The sequence below is a fragment of the Microtus pennsylvanicus genome, chromosome 6 (assembly GCF_037038515.1).
Source record: "Microtus pennsylvanicus isolate mMicPen1 chromosome 6, mMicPen1.hap1, whole genome shotgun sequence".
NCBI lineage: Eukaryota > Metazoa > Chordata > Mammalia > Rodentia > Cricetidae > Microtus > Microtus pennsylvanicus.
In genome coordinates, this window is record NC_134584.1 from 10271422 (window position 1) to 10291186 (window position 19765).

General features: G+C 43.5%; 1 protein-coding gene across 3 annotated transcripts in view; it reads right to left on the bottom strand.

Moving 5' to 3' along the window:
- Window positions 1–19765, bottom strand: part of Sema5a (semaphorin 5A) — a 427200-nt gene that overhangs the window by 325791 nt on the left and 81644 nt on the right. For 2 of the 3 annotated variants that reach the window (XM_075975776.1, XM_075975775.1), the window contains exon 2: window positions 7691–7787. The exons of the other annotated variant lie outside the window; for it this stretch is intronic. The gene's annotated coding sequence lies outside the window, so the exon portion shown is untranslated. The remainder of the gene's footprint in view (window positions 1–7690; window positions 7788–19765) is intronic. 3 annotated transcript variants of the gene reach the window in all.

Here is a 19765-nt window from a genome sequence, read left to right on the forward strand (position 1 = left end):
TAGGTGCAGCTCCTCAACCACATGGGATGCATGCGGTTGAATGGCAGAGAGGTGAGGTTGGGACAATGTGAGCAGAGATGAGAGGTTAAGACCAAATTGTTAACGCTTGTTTGGGAAGGGGGTGAGCAGTGCTGTCACTGATAGGATTCACTTGCTCTAGGAAGTGGTTTCTCACCTATGCCCAGGCAAGAAACTCTAGGTGAACTCAGTTGGTCACAGATAAACATAACACATGAAAATACAAGGGGGGCTTCTGGGGAGGGTGCCTGTGGGAGAGGGAAGGAGATGAGAGAGGGGAATACAGACGGGAGCGACTAGAATTCACTCTGGTCGTGTATGAAACTGGCAAGCGATGAATAAGATTTTTAAACAGATGAGGGAGGGACGAAGGGCACACACACTGCTGACTCCTAACTGTGCAGACAGCTGAATCTCCAGCACCAAATTTAGCAGCGTGGCCATTTGGTCCTCCTGACAAGGCAGTCCTAGCGGATGATAAAGGGTGGGCTCCGGAGGAGCTGGAGCAAAGGCACGCCATGGAAACACGTGTAGCAAATGCTTTTAAGGAGGTTTTCCTCAAGAAATGTGGGTTGTATGTGGGGGAACATGAGCTAGAACTATAAAAGAAATTAGGGTTCATGGGTCAATGATTAAAGTTGGGGCTGATTCCACTCTTAATGGAAGGATGGCAGGAGATGGATAATAAAGCCTGAAGACCTCCTCACCGCCCCCCCCCCAAAAAAAAAGAAGAAGTGAAGAACGGTAAGGGCAAATGCACAAACCCAGCTCAGTCACGCTCGGGGCATGGCCTCAACCAGAATAAACTAGAGTAGGCAGCAAGTGGGCTGTTGTGAGTCTTTCCAATATACTTTAGCAGTATATTCTCCTGCATAGAAAGGAGAAGCACAAGAAATACAGTCTCTGTGCAGAGAGCAGGGCAGTCACTCAAATTCTGTTTACTTGAAAAAAAAAAGTCTAAAAATCAGAGGCATGTCAAATGCCTCAGGACTGCCCACACAATTCCTCACCAATGCAATGGAGGAGCTAAATATCCCTGGACATGGTCACATGACATCACAGTGCTGTGTGCTTCCCAGAATCTCCCAACCATCTTTCCAGCTGTTGCTTTTTCTGCCTTGGCTTCCACAGCATAATCTTTGCCCAGGCTCTAAGCAAAAGCCAATGCGGTAAAATGACATCCCTTTGTGGTCGGATTGAAAGAGACATACCCACACAGACGCCACATGAAAGTGTTGGGCAAGCACGGGCTGCTTAGGACAGCACCCTGCAGACCCTGCAGCAGAGAGGTCTCTCTGATTGTCTGCAGAGGAAACGATGCAGGAAACCCCTAGGGACCATGAAACCCAATCACCCAAACATGGGCACTTATCCCTTTGGGCATGTTCTGTCAAAGGATCCTCCTACATGTAATTTAACTGAGGAGGCAATGCCCTATCCAGCACATCAAAATCTTCAAATTCCAGCAATTAACCCCATTGCCATCTGTCCCACGAATGGGTATCTGAGAATAAACAGCACATGTGTGCACGCACACACACACACACACACACACACACACACACACACACGCACGCACGCATGCACACCACTCCCTGCTTGCCTTGAGCAGTGCATCATGGAAGGCACATGGATAGTGGACTTCACCACACATCGGTGACAATTCAAAAATGTTTAGAGCAGCCATCAAGCTGGGGACCTCCAGGCTGAGAGCATGTTAGGCAGGCGCTCACATAAACAGAAGAGGAAGGAGGTCACGAGCCCAGAGGAGACCAGAATAGGAGGCCAGGCTTACAGGAACCGGGATGGGAATTCTGGTGCACTCTGATGTGGATAATGAGAGCAGACAGCCTTCCTGCTAGTGAGCTTTGGTAGCAAAGAGCGGAATGCACGTAACGAACAGACGGGTCTGCACAGGCCTCTCTGGATCCTATCACAGAGATTTTCCACTGGACAGACAGACAAAAGGACAGGCATGAGGAGTGACATTATTCCGAATGGCAGGCTAAATGTTTACCCCAAGTGCAATCACTCAGCATGTGCAAGCAAGCTACATACTCTGTCATCACAATGAATGTGCAAACACCAGGAAATAAAACCCCGGCTGGGACAAGGGCATCAAAATAACGATTTCTGCAGTTCTGCAAATCACTTTTAGTATTTACTATTTTTGTCAGAGTTTCCTCTGGTATAAGCAAGTTGTCACCTATGTCACAACTGTATCCTTCAGTTCCTCATCTTACTTCCAAGAAACAGCAAAAGAGGTAAGAATGCCGAGCTGTGGTCCTCTCGAATCCAGCCTCCTGGAAGCACCAGGGTCTATGTCACTGTCATGCCCATAAGTCACCCCCGTAAGTACGCCATGGCTAACATCACAGATGGGTGACTGACACCACACAGGTGACTTCAGCTTCATATCTGAGATTCACAGCTTGGTCTCAGTGTTTCACACACGCCACATAAACACCCAAGACACAGACAAGAGGCAAAACTGCTCCAGTGACTTAAACGTGATTGAAGTCCACATGTGCATGCATGGAAACGCCACTGTGACATATCGTGTATCATAAAAGTGTGCTGACAAAAATCCAAAACTGATGGCCAGCATACTGGATTATATATCGAGGTATAGCTATACATATTTATTTTATGCTTGGATTTATTGTTTTGAAAATGATAGGCAAGCACTGCAGAGTATGCCAAAGTATAAAAGTTACTCTTTTCAGAGCGAAGAGGAATTAGAAAATACTGAAGGTATTTCAACAGTCTGGCTGTCACATGGGTCTCCACCTTAAGATGAAGGTAAAACTTGAGTCTTTCCTTCTTGCACAAATATTTAGGTGTCTGCAAATTGTTTGACACTAAAATTAGAGATTGATTTTGTTGATAAAGAGAGGGTCTAGAGAGATGGCTAGCAGTTAGGAACTCATGCAGAGAACTCGAGTTTAGTTCCCAACACCCAGGCTGTGCAGCTCACGACCTCCTGTAACTCCATCTCCAAGAGGACCCAACATCTCGACCTCCGCAAGTGCCTCTACCAATGCACGCACACCTGCACACAGACCCACACATGCACGTAATTTAAAATAACACAATAGATTCTTCTTTCAAAACCGAAACAAGTGGGATAAGACGAGGGGAACAACTGGAAAAACATCATCTATTGTAATTAATTCCTGTGGAATCAAAACATTTGTTTTGAAAATCCTCTCTATCAGAAAAAATGTTAAAATAAACTTTAAATTTCTAAGCAGCGAGTAAAGTAATTATAAAGAAAAACTGACAACATTAAAATAAACTTTAAATTTAAAACGAGAAAGCTAATGAGCATGCAAACACTGGAAACCCCATTAGTGTATGGTTTTCAAAAGTTAAACAATAAAAAGTGTTGCAAACAATGAGTTAATAGCCTTAAATTTTTAGTTACAAAAATTCCTCAGCAGACATTGGAGCTTCTAACTAGACATACCCAAGAGCATCCTCACAGTGCCTGTTTCCTGCCCTCGTCCTAGGGCGGCAGATAATTAGCCCTTACATAACACCAACAAAACAAAAACAATAAAATAGACCAAAAATGAGTGAGTGCTATCATACTGAAATAATTATTAAAGACCTCCTCGGCAGGAGTGATGTTTTTATCAAAACAAACTCTCCAGCATTTTGTTCCTGAAGCGTAATCTGTTAACACTTAAACGGTAACCAACAGTCTAAGAGCCTGCTTTAGGAACACTACATCAGCCACTGTTATTCTGTGCTCATGAATCAACCCTCAGTTAAATGAAGGTTTCGTGCTGATTGTCAGTGCTCATGGAGCACTGCCTTAGGCCCCAAATATTCATGCTTCACAAAGAAAAGGGCAATGCTGCCTGCACATATTGGAAGACACTCAATTCAGGCATGGGAGCTGTGGACCATGGACCACCAGCCCTCTCCATGATTGCTCAGTGCAGACTCGTGCAACCCAAGAGAAGCATCAAATTATATGATAGAGTCTTCATATGATAGAATATTATGTACACATTAAAGTTAGGTTTATTAACAATCTGTCAAATCACGCAGCATGCATACTGTAATAAGTGAAAAGTTCCAACGAGAACTGCATGGCTTAGCTACGTTAGCTCTACAGATTGCTCGTGACAAGCATCCTAAAGGAGAGTGTTAACTACCAGCCATAGTTAACTTTCCCGTGGGCATTACTGGAATCTGTCCCTTTAAAGTATACAACCCATCGTTGTTATTCACTACATTAAACTACTTTGTTCATTGAAATTAAAAATAGCTGTAAAATACAAATTGCTTAGGGGTCCACAAGATTGTTCAGAGGATGAAATCACTTCCTAACAAGGCTCACAACCTCTTCTTGATTCCCTGGACCCACATGGCAGGGAGAGAGGAAACTGATTCCTATAAGTTGTCTTCTGACCTACACACACACACACACACACATACACGACAACTAACTAAATAGTTAAATAAATGTTCTAAAAATATTTTTAAGCCAGGCGGTGGTGGCGCACGCCTTTAATCCCAGCACTCGGGAGGCAGAGGCAGGCGAATCTCTGTGAGTTCGAGGCCAGCCTGGTCTACAAGAGCTAGTTCCAGGACAGGAACCAAAAAAGCTACAGAGAAACCCTGTCTAGAAAATTCAAATATATATATATATATATTTTTTAAGACTATAAACAACTCAACTGTGGAGATAACATATTCAAAGTACAACTAGGTATAGTCCAGTAGACTTTACTAGTTACACGAACTGAGGGTAGAGATTACATGAGCATAAACACATCTCTAAGATAAATACAATTAAATTAATTAGCATATGGCAATTTACTTTTCCCAGTTAATAAGATGTCGTAGACAGATATTTTATTTCCGCTTGTGTACTGAAAGAATACAGGAGAGAGTGTCTCCTCGGCGAAGGCATGTATACAAAAGCTGTTATGTCAGGGATTAAGGATAAGTGAGTTAATGAGCAGGAAAAAATAGAACATGGCTTAAAGTGCTCCAAGAAGCAGAGTAACTGGGCTTCCAGTAACACACTGCCAACAAGCATGCCTTGGGGTCGTCAGGCACACTTTAAAGAGAAATAGTCCTTTGCATTCTCCCTTAGGTTTGGAGATTGCAACGCTACATTTCTTTGCTTCCCTGCTCCCTCCCATCCCTCTTCCCTACCCCTCCTTGCCCTCCTGCAAAGTCATGGTTCCGATTTTCATTGATTGTCATTACATGCAAATATATGTCTATTCCAAAGACACAAACAAAACCTACTCTGTTTGTATAATCTTACTTGTATGCATGTGTAAATAATTTAAGAAATAAAACAAACTAAAAACAAAAACCAAACAGAACCATCTATTTGGATTCAAGTGTAGAGAGTATTGCCAAGATATTTCTTGTTTTAAAATACATGGCTCTTGTAGACACCTCTCGTTGATCTTAATAAAATAAGTGCAGTTGATAGATCAATATAATTACCTGACAACCAAAAATAACTGCACACTAGCCTACACGTATATCTAGTGGTGTGAACAGAGTACATGGCTGAAATGGCATGAACATGGTTAATTAGAAAATAGTATGGAACTCACTGTGTAATGAGTTACACACGCCAGATGTGTAACAAAGCATGCCAAGTGAGTAATGCTTCTGAGGTCTTACTGTGAGCAAAGTTATGGTTTAGGTACCAAAATTTAGCCTAGCAATCGTGGGGTATATAGATTATGTCAATGGATGAAGCCCTGGATATCTACCCAGGTTCTGCAGGCACAGCAGGGCTTCATTAAAATTTGTGATAAAATTCTATAAATCTTGTTAATGGGCTTAATGGTGACTGGTACATTCTCATTCTGTTTGTGATGAGATCTTGAAGCACTCCAGACAACACATAGATCATAGCTCAGCAAGCTAGAGGCTTGGGGACCACATCTAGCCTCCTTCTTGACTTTGCAAATAAAGATTTATTGGAACATGGTCAGTCTCATTCATTCCTTTATTGCCTGTGGCTACTGTCACATTGCAATTGTAGAGTTGAGATGATGTAGCTGAGAATCTAAGACTTATAGATACTAACATGTTTTCCCCTACTTCTTCAAAAGAAGTTTGTCAATTTCTGATCTCGAATTATGCTCAAAAAATCAACACTTCGATGCTTATTTTTTTTCTTTCCTCTGAGAGGCCTGGTATTTCCAGGAAAACACCACCAAAATAATAATAGTGCATGTCTCTCCTTATTCTAGATTGGCATCAGTCAAACCCTCTCCTTATTTCTGACTTCTTAGGTAAATTTCTGACTCTTTGGGGGCCTCAGTTTACTCGTCTTTAAAGTAAGGACCATGAAAGCACCTCACTCATAGAGTGGGAGCAAGAGCTGGAATCTTTCCTTCAGCACAGGGCCCGGTAACCCATGAAACCTGCATGAGCCGATAATACCCTTCCTGTAATGTACTAGTCCCAGCACATCCAAATCCCAGCTACACACACTCTGTGACATCTTGATGGCTCTCCCTAGCTCTCAGGCTCCATGGCTCTCCACATAGGAGAGACTGAGATGCCCAGGTGCTGGAGTTTTACTGCAGACACCATGCGAATCTGAGTTTATGTAGACTACAGAAAGACACAAAAACCAGATCCTCAGTTTGTCCTTCTGTGAGATGTAGGGATTGCAGATTATATTCATAGGGGTTGGGGAGTCTATATTCTCTGTCAAACCCTTCTTCATATCTTCAAGCTGAACTCTTAAAATCAATTTAGTAACCATCAGGATACAAGGCAACTGGGAACTGGCAACATCGTCCCATAACTGTGACAGTCGACAAGTGCAAAGAATGTATGTACATATGCATGCATGCATGCATGTATGTATGTATGTATGTATGCCATTGGCAATTCTTTTCATTGGAAAGCAGAATGAAGTTGTCCACAATGAGACTTAACTTGGTTGATAAATAATTTAATAAAGCGGATGTCTCCAGTGACTGGTGGACTAGTGTATATAGGGAATGTCCTTCTCTCTCTCTCTCTCTCTCTCTCTCTCTCTCTCTCTCTCTCTCGGCTCTCACTCCCTTTCCCTTCCCTCCCTCTCCTCCTCCTTCTGAAAGGAGACCACAGGTATCACAGGAGAGGTTACCACCTGGGTCTGAAACACTTATGAGTTCCCCCAAAGAAAGAACATGGAGCTGGATTTTAGAGGCTCAACAAAAAGGACTGGCGGGTAGAGGTTTAGTTCTGGAAGGCAAGATGCTGGTCTCCATACTACCAAAGGGCTTCAGGGACCGGGACAATAGGAAAAGACTAGATGAAGTAGATAGATCCTTGGGGACACCATGAGGATTTGTGGCCTTTCTCAGCAGGTACAGGACACCTCAGGAAGTCCTGCAATTGGAAAGTGAGATGACAGTGGGACAAGCCACAAAATAAGCCAGGACACAGCCCAGATCCAAAATTAAACCTGGTAGGCAGTCACACTGTGACTAGAAGGCGCCATGAGTCACCAGTGCGCTTCCTGGCCTTGAGGTTCCCAAGTGACTTTACAGTACAGTCAGACCCAAACAGCTTGACCTTAAAAAAAATTCTCCTTCTGAAAGCTGTCATTTACTACCATTTTTAACAGAGACGTCCGTCTAAATGTGTGGCATTCTTGGTCTCCGCACTTCCCACTCAAGTGTCTCACCGAGGAGAGAGAGGGTACAGCCGCGAGTCCTCCGTCATGAATCACACTGAACTGGACAGCCACATGGGCACCCACGCCGAGTTTTCAAACACCAGCCCTTCAACAAAGAAAAAAAAGAGAGATAGAGGCCAAGTGAGCTCATCTTAACACACTGCAGTCTTGACTTATAAAGGCTTGGCAGTTCCGGCAATGCCCTAACAACCAGAACAAGAATCTCGAGCAAGGGCAGGAGAAAGAGACATGGTATACAGTTCAGTAATCACCATTAGAAGAGAGCTAAGTTAGATTATAGACACCACCGGGCTTTCTTCTTGAAAAGAAGAAAAAGATATACTTAAAAAATAATGCTGACTGTTTTCTTCCGTGATTTATTTCAGTTTGACTTCTTTGGGGGGGTGGGATCTGTGTTAAGTGAGTGTGGGAGCCCACAGGACAAAGGCCTCGGATTCCCTGGAGTTAGAATGGCAGGCAATTGTGAACTTCCTGTTATGTAAGCTGGGAACCAAAGGCAGGTCCTTTGCAAGAGCAGTATACTCTCTCAAGTACTGAGCCATCTCTCCAGCCCGAGAAAATAAAATTTTAGTGTGATTCAACACGTAAAAAAAAATCTCATGAAACATCCCAAGGGGCCATTATTTCAAAGTCACTGGAATGACTTTAAGCATTTGAAAATCAAAATAAGGGCTCCTTCATTGCAAATCTTAGATAAAAGTCGCTAGAGTAAAGGGCTTCACAAGGTTGTAAATGTTGGTGCAGCATGAGTCTGAGTTTGCACTGTTACACACCCACGTGTTCCTGCACACTTACAAGATTTAATAAGAAATTTGTCCAGTATCACAAAATCAATTCACTTCACCAAAATCCAGAAAATCTATTGTATTGCCTCATAAATTTATTCTATTAAACCAGGAAAACTATATTGCAATGCCAAACATGTACACAAGAGCTTGCAGTAGGTGACCCCCTACTGGCTATCTAAACAGAAATGTCTCTGTCTGCTCTCAGGGAAGAATCTGTGCTTTCCAGTGCTGATCACCAGCTCCTGCCCTTGCTTTTTCCTTGTTCCTCACGGCTCCTTTTTTTTTTCTATTCTCGGTTTCTGGCTATTGTACATGGGAAGCACACTGGTGTTCTCTATCCTCACCCACATACTAGAGAGCAACAGTGAATGATGATGAGAAAATGGGAAGGCCTTCCAGAACATTCTGCAACTCTTCTAATCCATGAGCCCCATGTGGCCCATGTCAATAATGATCAAAAGCCAACCAGTCTCCATAAAACGGCGCACATTTTAATAGACCTGCTGGAAGTGTACAAAATGTAATCCACTAAAATGTCTTTAGAGATGGCCTGGGTTTCTAGGGACAGAGAACAGGAGAACACCATGATAATGCCATTCAATGAGGCTTTCTGCTTCTAGGAGAGGACTACGGGGAGTACGGAGAATTCAAAGAAGCGAGGAAGTGACTTAAGGCAGCATTTGGAAATACTTGCCATGAAGACTCCAGAGCGGCCCAGGTGCAACCCTGGTTTGCAGCATTGCCAACTCCAAGGCCTCACTGCAGTCTTCATGACCAGTGACATCATCCGTTGGAAGGAATAAGGTACAGATGCAACTCTTTGAGGCCAAAAGGAAGGTCAGGGAGCTTTCCCCGAGGTAAAGAGGCATGCCCAGTCCAGGAAATAATGTAAAACACTCCACTTATTTTTCTCTCCTCACCAATAAAATCTCCTCTGGGTGTGGCAACAAAACGTTGATTAGGATGTTATATTAAACAGCATGTGGATACAGGAGTTGTTCCTCCTGAGCCCGACAATCTTCTTTATAACCATCACTACTAAAATTTCCCCGCATGCACGTGTTTAGATATAGTTTAGGTTGAACTAACAGAATTGGAGAGTTCAACTGCTTCCCGTTCTGGATCTGTGACTTTGTTTAGTAATTACAGGACAACCCATAGGACTGAAATGAAAAATACGTGATGGATGAAGATTTAGCTCAGTAGTAGAGTGTTGCCTAGCAAGTATAAGGTCCTGAATTCTGTCCCCAACTCTGGAAGGGAAAAAAAAAAAACATTACATCACAATCTTTCTATTCCCACAGAGCTAGTTCCAGGACAGCTAAGGCTATGTGAAGAAACCCTGTCCTTTTGTTTTGTTTTTAGTTTTTCGAGACAGGGTTTCTCTGTAGCTTTGGAGACTGTCCTGGAACTAGCTCTTGTAGACCAGGCTGGCCTTGAACTCACAGAGATCCGCCTCTGCCTCTGCCACCTGAGCATTGGGATTAAAGGAACGCATCACCACTGCCCAGCCTGTCTTGAAAAACCAAATGTCTCCATATGATGGCCCTCCAATTCTCCCTAAGAAAGGTCACAGGTAAGCTGATGTAGAGCTTTGACTGGACTTAGAAATAACATTCTCAGAACAAAGCATTCTGGTAATTGACAAAGAAGATGAAGCAGAAAAGAACACTTTAAGAACTCAGGGCTTGTGGTACAAACAGAGTAAATAATGCAGAAGAGAACATTCCTCCTTAATCCAAACAGGGAGAGTCATAGCCAGGACAGCCAGAAGGTCGCAGAACAACTCTTCCTACAAAACCTGCCTCTTTCCCCTTGAATATCCACCTGTGATGTACAGACCATGTGTAGTTGAGAAAAACACAAGCCCCTTCAGAACCTATATCCGAACAGAAAGACCAGCAAGAGGACTGGGGTAAAACTCGAAGCATTCTGACTGGGCCTGTGTCAGTGAAGTGGATATCCACTAGCTTCATGCCTGTCGGCTAAGTAGCAACAGCAAGACCCTTCTCCAGAAGCTCAGCCACTATCCAACCAGGCTTTGGAGCATTTAGGGAGCTTATGCAGTTCAAAGGAAAACCTGCGTGGGCCAAGGTGCATGGGCTCAGGTGCAGCAACCGCAGTGACATGTCAAGCTCCTAGCAGGAGCCACATTACAGGAACAGTCCTCCAGATGGAGAAGCTAATGGGACTTGGGCACAGTGAAGACATATGTCAGGGATCACTCAATGATATCCTAGAAAACTGAAGGAGTCAAAAATAAAGAGGCTATATTGTCCCGGAGGCAAGCCCGCCTCATTTAGTGTCATCGGTTACCCAATTTGTCTCAATTTCTCGAGGACATCACTCTTTTCTCATTTTACGTGGTATCAACCTTGATCCAATCTCTTAAGCTGAACAGAACAACTACGGGGAGAAAAAAAATCTACCACTACGAATATAAGAGCAGAATTATCACTAGAACTCTGATAGATGCACAAATAATTGTCCCCAAAGTTTCATCTCATAGCTACCTCCATGGTTCTGAAGACGTCTCCGAATGGAGAAAATGAGATGAAATGCAAGCATCAATTACAGCCGACTAAGTGCCCGTCAGCACATGGCTTTGAACATAAATATGCTTTATTCTTTCTGACCACCCTGCTCAGCGGGGGGTAGTGTGGATTTATACATTCTTGTGGAGACCAAAGTTCAGCTAAGCCTTTACTCTACAAATACAAGAAATAAATTCAGATTTTAGGCCGAGTTCAACTTGGAGTTTTCAGAAGACTAAAAACCACACTGGAAATCAAATGGAAACGGAAGTCAAATGAAAATAGACAGACTTTCCACTCAGTATCATAATGGCTAAGAGAAACTCTCCCAGATGGAGGCTTAATAAACCAAGGAACAGTCAAGCTAGGACTTCCCAACCTGGGAGACTGGAGCAGTGGCAATATCTTGTCATCAGTGGATAGGTCCCACAGCAATTCTGTACAGCACTTCCTGGTGGCAGTGTACAGGAAGGAGCTAGAACACAGTTTAGGAAGGAGCCGTGCTCTCAGGAGATCACAGGAAACACCCTATGACTCCCCTGTTACATAATTCAATAAACACTATAAAACTGGAGGGAAGCAGAGTTAACTGTGGATGAAACAGTCAAGAAAAGCCACTCAGGGGGGAAATGGTAGGTGACACTGGCGTCAGCTGGAGTGGGGAGGGGTCAGAATATGGAAAAAAGATGAAGTGTGTCCGACTAGATAAATTATAGGTGGAGCACATAGCAAGCCCATCAGTCATGCCTGAGAATTGTCAGCAGTAACTCAAGAGATACTGCACTCAACACATGCTGAGTCAGAGCATGAGAGTCTGGTACCGTTGCTTGCTCCTGGTGTATTGATAGAACTCCTGCATAGGGCCAGCACAGAAAGGACTCCACAAGAATTCATGAGAACCAGGCATGGCTGAAGAAAGCAATTCTGCTAGGAGGTAAATTGGCATGGCAGGGACATAGGAACCATAAGCAGAAAGGTGGCCTTTTTACCAAGTTTTCATGGGCAACGAGAAAAAAGGAAGAAGAATCTCCTAGAAGAGGCTAAGGAACAAGGAGGGACAGCAGTCGAAATGCTGGGGCATCAGAGAAGTGGCAGGCAGGGGAGTGTGTCCCCACATTCATGTCAAAATGACCACCACCCATGTCCAATGGGAAAAAGACACGCAGGAGCCACGCTAGATACTAACCAATGGGAAAGGCAGGTAGCAAAAAGAATACAGGGGACATTAATGGCAGAAAGAAACAAGACTTAAGGCAAAGGAGAGGAAAGGAATGGGGCTTGGTGAAATGTTAGGGGTTTTAAAAGCATCAACACATCTGTTCTACAGAGGACCAGAAAGGGAAGCATGAGGCAGGCCAGAGGCCAAACAAGAGACCTTTCCTAACTAGAAGATATAAAAAAAACCTGTTAACCTTGCAAATTGCAGAGAAAATTCTGACTCAAATCAGCTCCTGGGAGGTACACTTTGGTCTCTTCGGGTGTTCTGCCTTATAGGAGTCCCTTTGAATTTCATGATATTGTAATGATAGTCTATGCTAACAATGGGTCTACAGTGTGGGCTTTGTACCACACATCACGGGTATGACTTCAGTATGGGCTGTGGACTAGGGTCAAACACGTAGGCAATCAGGCATACTTACCTGAGCCATTCCCAATAAAACCCTGGAAACCAAGAACAGGGGTTTGCTTCTTTGAGTGAAAGGACCTTACTTCTTGTACACAGTCTATTTTGTACTAGAATTAAACACTGTCCACTTTACCCCGCTGGGAAAGATAATCAGAGATACGCTCATCTCCTCCAGGTTCATCCTAGTGCACATTTTCTGTTTCCTTTGACAAAATAAACCACAGACATATACCCAACTGCTTTTCTAGGTCCTGGGAGTCTTTCTAGAAAAAATTCACTGATCCTCAAGTTAGACATGGGAACCCCTGTCAGGCTCAAATTAATAGACCTTGTCTGTTAAAGAAAGGCTGTATTTTTATGACTAGATAGAAATGTAAAATACACAGGAGAAACAGGTCAGGTTTGGAATCAGAAGGTTTGGGGAAAAGTAAACTATTGAGGGAATGGCCACAGGCTTCACTGCAGATGTGACCAGGGTCCTTGGCCAGCTGCGTAGGTTGGAGCTGGAAGAGCAGCCTCTAAAGCTCACAAATTGGCATTATTCCCAAACAAAATATACACCACCTCCTTAGATAGACATTAACTACCTAAAATGAGTTTTAAGTATTTTAAAATAGGACTGTCAATTGTGGTCTATTTTTAAAAAGTAGCTATGCAGAAATAGCTATCAATAAACCTAGGATATACTGCATGAGGAACGAAAGCCCTTGAATTTTGCAGTAATATTGACAAGGAGGCTCTGACTCTTCTATCCAGGAACTGCAATGTGAAGTGAGAGAAAGGCAAGACTCTCCCATTGTGTAAGTTCCCATGCCATGGACTTGGCTATGATGGATCAAGGCTAGGCTAAGACACAGGGAGGGAGTCTTTGGGGGAGCAGTATCGAGCAGGGGACAGCGTCCCACTATTCACCCAGAAGGCACTGTGGTTGTGAGGAGCCTGCAGACAGCTGACAGGTGATGGAATGAGAAAGATGGGGTGGCAAGGCCTATGTATGCCACTAACATTTTGTTCACACTCTTGGATCTGGCTGTGTGACGTTACCGCATCTCTAAAGAAAGGCGTATCCTTCTGGACAGCACTTGGTGCTTAAGGAGAGAAGAGTGCTGTATTAGAATCCGCAGCCTTCCAGAAAAAAAGAAAAAAAAGCATAAAAAGAGAACAGAGCACAGGCCATCTTGATAAAAAAAAAAACTATCGGAGAGGACAATGGATGAGGGGAAGGGAGAAAGGTAAAAGGGGAAAGTAGAGGCTCAGTAGAAGACCCAACACGGTGCAGCCCTTTCAAATACTTTCTCAGGATAAAGTATGTTTCCACTGTTTTCCTACTAAACTAAATTTCAGTGTGCACATGTGAAGTTTCCAATATGATGCAATAGACAACAAGAGAGTGGAGGGTAGCTACAGTGGCACCCCTGTCTATAATCTCAGGTCCCTGGCTTTGACTGACAACAGCAGCCACAATTTGACATCAATCTCAATTATTGTACAATTTTCTTAACTAGAATCTTCGACTCACATATTAGATGGCTAAGGTCGGACTCCAGGAGCAGGAATGAAGGCTCTGTCATGGGACCTCTGAAGCTTACACTTCCCCTGGCAGAGCTTCTCCCAGCTGTCTCTCCCACCTTCATTCTCAAAAAAATATCCCTGTCTTCAAAAGACGCTCAACGGAAACACAAAGCAGGCTTTGGGAAGACAGAAATCTTACATAACAAAGGTAAAATGTATTATATATGCATTTAAAATAAAGATGTGAGCATGATATTAATAGATTTCTGCATCTAAAACAGCAAACACGTTTCCCTCTGCACAGCGGCTTACCTGTGCCAGACATATTACATTTATTTCAAGATAGGGTAAGGGCAAGAACCACATGCAAAGGACCACAGCCATAGGGGACATTTGAATGCTCTCCAGGAATTCCCCTTCTGGAAGTCTGCCTTACCAAATTACAACAGTCTCCCTAGGAACCAGTTCACTGTTTGCTTGAAAAAATAACCCCATACTTTATCTTTAAAACCCATTAAATAAAGAATCTGTTTGGTCATTATCTCACATGCCTTTCAAACCTGGAGGCCAGCCCCAAAGGTAACTAAGGCCTCATGGACAGTCCCATGTGACTACATGTAACCCCAGGCCAAGGGCATAGAATTAATACCAACCCCAGGGTGGGGGAAGAGACCAGAGAGCAAGCCTAGCTTCCGGAGAGAACGGTGGGCACTGCTGAACGCTGTATTACAACAGTGCAGTGCACAGCACGGAGCAGTGTGCCTCCTCTCTGAGTCTTCACACCCAGGCCCAGCCTCCCTCTATTAGAGAGGAGTCTCTTCGGCACATAGTGACTTACACACAATAAACACAGACTGAAAACCCTCACAAAGAAACAACTTCCTTTCGGAGAGCCCTAGCCAATCCTGACAACATTCAGGAAGAAAGAAATCCAATTGTTTTCCACTTAGTCTTCCTGAAGATTACCCTTTCGTGAGCACTTGGAGCCGGTGGTGATTGCTGACCCTGGAACCAGCGCATTGCCTCAATAGCTGGAATAAAGTTAGAGAAAAACACTTGCTACTGAATGCCTCCCAATGGGGCAATGCAGTGAGCTATGTTCTTGGCTGCAAAAAAAGGCAAGGGAATAGGCGGAAAGGGGGGGGGGGGGGCAAAAAATGCTTTTGAAGCAAACACGCTCCCAAAGATCAAGCCACTGTTCAAAATAAAAAAAAATTCAAAATTGACTTTCTGAGGACATCAAGGTTTCATAACAGTGTCCTTATTTAGGTTACTATCCGCCAAATTTCCAAAGAGCAAGCCTGCTTCTCACGCAGGCAATTTTCAAGTGTTTGCACAAAGTGGTTAATTTGCATGGGCAATTGGACTCTCAGCTTTTATTTTGACAGCTAAATTGATCCATTCTTATAGGCTAGCATCTCAACACTCAGAAAGAGAAGGGAGGTTGAGGTCCATCCGTGCTGTGGTCTCTTGAGTGTACAGATTCAGAACAACACCTTCAGCAAGGCTCAGGCTGTGAGCTGCGGTTTGCAGCCACAGGAGATGCTAACTCCAAGATCCAGCTCCTCGGGGCCGAAGGTTACAAGTTGTTGGCCCGGTATTCACCTCGTAGGCACAAGGTCATGGGTTGCCTCCTCAGCGCTGAAAAACTAAACAAAACTACGCTAAACAGAAAGGAACTAGTCCAGATGGATCTCAGTCACAGCAACCTGTAAACGCATAGCAGGCAAAGCCAGACAGAAGGCAGACAGACGTCTGCTGCTAGGGGCCTGAAGGAAAATGGAGGCTTATTTAGCCTTGGGAAGTGAGCTAGCTGTGAGATTTCCAGTGAATTGTGAATGAAATGCTAACTGTTAAATCATTCAGTTAAACATTTTCCTACGAAAATAACAAGCAGGGGGTTTTTAAGAAGTTCCTTGCTACAAGCTCAGCAGAGAGAATTAAAAGGATGCTTTCCTTCAACGCTGTGTACAGCAAGACAATCCAAACCCATGAAGACTAACTGGCCCTGTGTACAGTCAGCTCTGATTCATCAGTACCTTTCTTTGTCTCTGGGTGTGAACCCACATGTCACTGCTTTATGTAGATAAGGTAGTCTGAGCTCACAAATGATTTTGCCTGGAAGACGAAGTGACATGATGTTTGCACACAGCCAAGCCTACAGTGAGAAGTCTGTCCAGAACAGTCATCTCTGCAAAAATATGAAAATTCATACATTCATCTCACTTTGGAATTGCTGCACGTAGCCAAGTTACTTGGAAAAAGAGCTATTCCACCCCAATGTTTGCTCACATTTTATCAAGACTGTAACACTACACGGGTGTTTTGCCTTGCCAAAGATGCGATCCTGTTCTTTTTGTCATCTCTCAACATAAATTAGGGATAAAAATAAGAAACAGGCTATTTTGCAATAGACCAGCTGGTGCCTTATCTTCCCATACACACCTCTATGTTTTGAGTTTACACTTGTAGGGGAACAAAGAAAAACATTTTTTTTAATTGGCTCTGAGTCATGTCTTCCATTTTGATACCAATTGTACTGAAGCTTTCTTCCAAATGAAGACACCAAGCAGCTTCACTAGTGTTCAAAACCAGTTATGCCACCTGCATTTGATTACCCATGATGCCATCTGCCCATACAACAGAATCCACTATGAAGATTCTGAGCAGATCTGATACCCTCCCTAGAAACCAAAGGCTGCAGGTCTGGATTCAAACACTCTGAGGAAGGGATGCTCCTCTATGTGACTCACAAGGATTTGCTTATTTCCTTCTCTTTTTCAGCCCAGGTGTGGTCATTATAAGACACTGCATGGAGGGTCCTTAAAACTACCAGTCCCACATGGCCCAAGATTCTCACTACTGGCCAAGCATCCAAAGAGAAGGAGATCAGTATGTGGAGGAGACATCTAAACCCTCCATGTAGTGAAGGAGCTTTCATAATCACAAGAAACAGAAATAGAGCAAGCTTCCACTGATTGATACCGAATTTCTACATATCAGATCCTGGAATACTTATTCTTCAGTCATTAGAGAGTGACTCCTATCATTTGTGACAACAAAGAGAGAAATAAAGGGGATTGGAGGAGCTAAGCAAACTAGGCACAAAAAGGCAAACATCATACATTCTTCCAAGGGCAAGTTTAGAAGAAAGATAATTGCAGAAGTATGGGGTAGAATAGTAGTTGCCAAAGACTGAAAAGGAGACAGAGAGAGGCTGGTTAAGGGTGGAGAGGTAGCAACATAGACTTGAGAGGATTTAGTTCTAGCATCAAAAGCACAGAAGGTGACAATAACTAAGAGTCATGGATAGAACAGTTCGAATCAACTGGAAGAGAAAAGAAAATAGATAGTCCTAGAAGCCAAGAACTCCGATTTGATCATAACATAGTGAGTACATACGTGGAAAGATAGTACTACATTCCATAAATGCAAACACTTATTGTTTATCAACAAGAAAAACCATTGGAGCCTGAAATAAACATGAGAGTTCAATGAAGACGCGTGATGAGACTGCCACTTTGCCTCTCGAGATGGATGCAAAACCCACTGCATGGCTCGCCCCTAGAATACATCTCCATAGGGACCCTTCTGGTTTGACATGAGTTCATCCAGTTCTGTGTATCATCACAGAGATACAGAGAGAACCTGGTGGGATCTAAAGATTGCCTAGACATGTGCTGAGCATAACCTAATTTGTCACAGAGGATGAGACCCCAGATCCCAAACTCAAAGGCTCTTGTCTCAGCTTGATCCCACCTTGGCATGAAGGAAAACTTTCCTATTGCCTTGCCCAAGTGTTTCTATTCTCCAAAGAGGCTTTGGGTACCAAGCATTGGGTGCACCTGTTTTCACTAATGTGGGGCTGTATCCTATCCACTTAAGAATGAAATTACAACTCCCAGCAGACTTTCCAGTGAACAGAACCAATTTCTCTCCTCTGATCATCTACAAGTCTGATAGATGTAAGAACGGACTGCCCCCCTGCTCTTGGGGACATATCCTCCATGAACTGAGAATCTCTGTGACCAGGGGTCTTCCCAGAGCTGTCACATGATGATGTACATAGGACAACTGAGAATCACTTTATGGCCCTAGCATCTGGTAAGAAAATATGTCCTTCCAGTAATATAAACACTAGCTTTGGAAAGCTTTCTTGCCCAACTTTTACAATTCCTTCAGCAAACTCATTTGTATAGATATCAGGATAACTGATAAATAAAAATTACTCCAGCTAATGATATTCATTGTCACAAGAGTAACTCCAGAGTGGTCACGGATGACAACATAACATCGAGGCTTGTCATCCTTGCTTGTTTTTATTTGCAACTCTGGGGTTGAACATACGAAGCAAGCATCCCACAAACGACCTTAACTCCTGCTCCAAACTTCTAACTTTGCTTCTGAGGCTCCTATTCTCTGTCACTGTCTGCTTCGGGATTCTCACACACCAGTGTTCTGAAATCATCCAACCCTCGTTATCTGGGTGCCCCTCCAAAAGTACTCATCAACCTCCATGCTTCTTCCTAGCGGGATACACATAAAAGACACGCTTACGCTGCTTCTGGTCCTTTGGGATAATATCAGATATAAAAGTCTGGAGGCAGTTCCTGCTCACTGTCCAGGTTCAGTTGTACGTGTGGCTTTAGAAGAAATGCATGTGTTCCTACTGAAATTAAACAGACATTACTATATAAGTCACTAAATCAAAAAGTTCTTGCAAGTATTTTAAGGACCCTGTGCTCTATTCCAAATGTGTTTCTTAATCTTGACTTTATTGTGTGTTTGATTTGGTTCATTCACAGTTAACAATGCCCATGAACCACTTTTTAGCTGTAAGACACAACAGCATTCCACAAGAGTAATACGCCTGAGCCTGGACCCTAGAGCTGTAAAGAAAGGCTCATATAACTCTCAGGAAGAGGAGGAAACAATAGCGAGGAAATAAAGCCAAGCTACTGCAGTCCAAAGAATTGCCTTTGTTCTGGGATCACTTTCGCAAGCCATATAAACTCAAGTGTTAAACTAAAAGGCTCCAGCTACATTACGCTTCTCATCCATCTCTTCTTTTGGGCCAGCAGACACCCAGCAACTCAGCAGACTGCTAATATAAAACCTGTCCATCTCTCCTCACGCGTCCCCTGAGAGAAACTAGGGAATCTCACAGACCATCCTATTGTTGGAGCAGTCACCAAAAACACTGGGGAAATTAAATAATAAACAAAGGCTCACATTTAAACAGAAAGCTGAGAGCACAGGGGAAGGGGATAGGAGGGGAAAGAAAACGCTTGCCCTGTGGGCTGCTTCCTCCTTGGTGTGCATCTGATCGCTCTGCCCAGGGTGCTGCTGTCCTTGCTGTTGACAAGGCCTAACTCACAACCTATTTTTAAGTGCTGCCAAAGAGATACAGGTCTAAAAAACAGCCTGAAACTTGGGGGACAACTGCACAGTTCAAGGACTGCTAAGGTAACTGCTGGGCCACAAGCAATGATACGGTGTTTGGTCAACCACTGATAAGCCTCCTCCTGCTCCTCCAAATCTGTCCTCTGCAGTTTTCATATTCTAGGGTACATAGAGTCCTACACCAGCAGCTGAGAGAGAA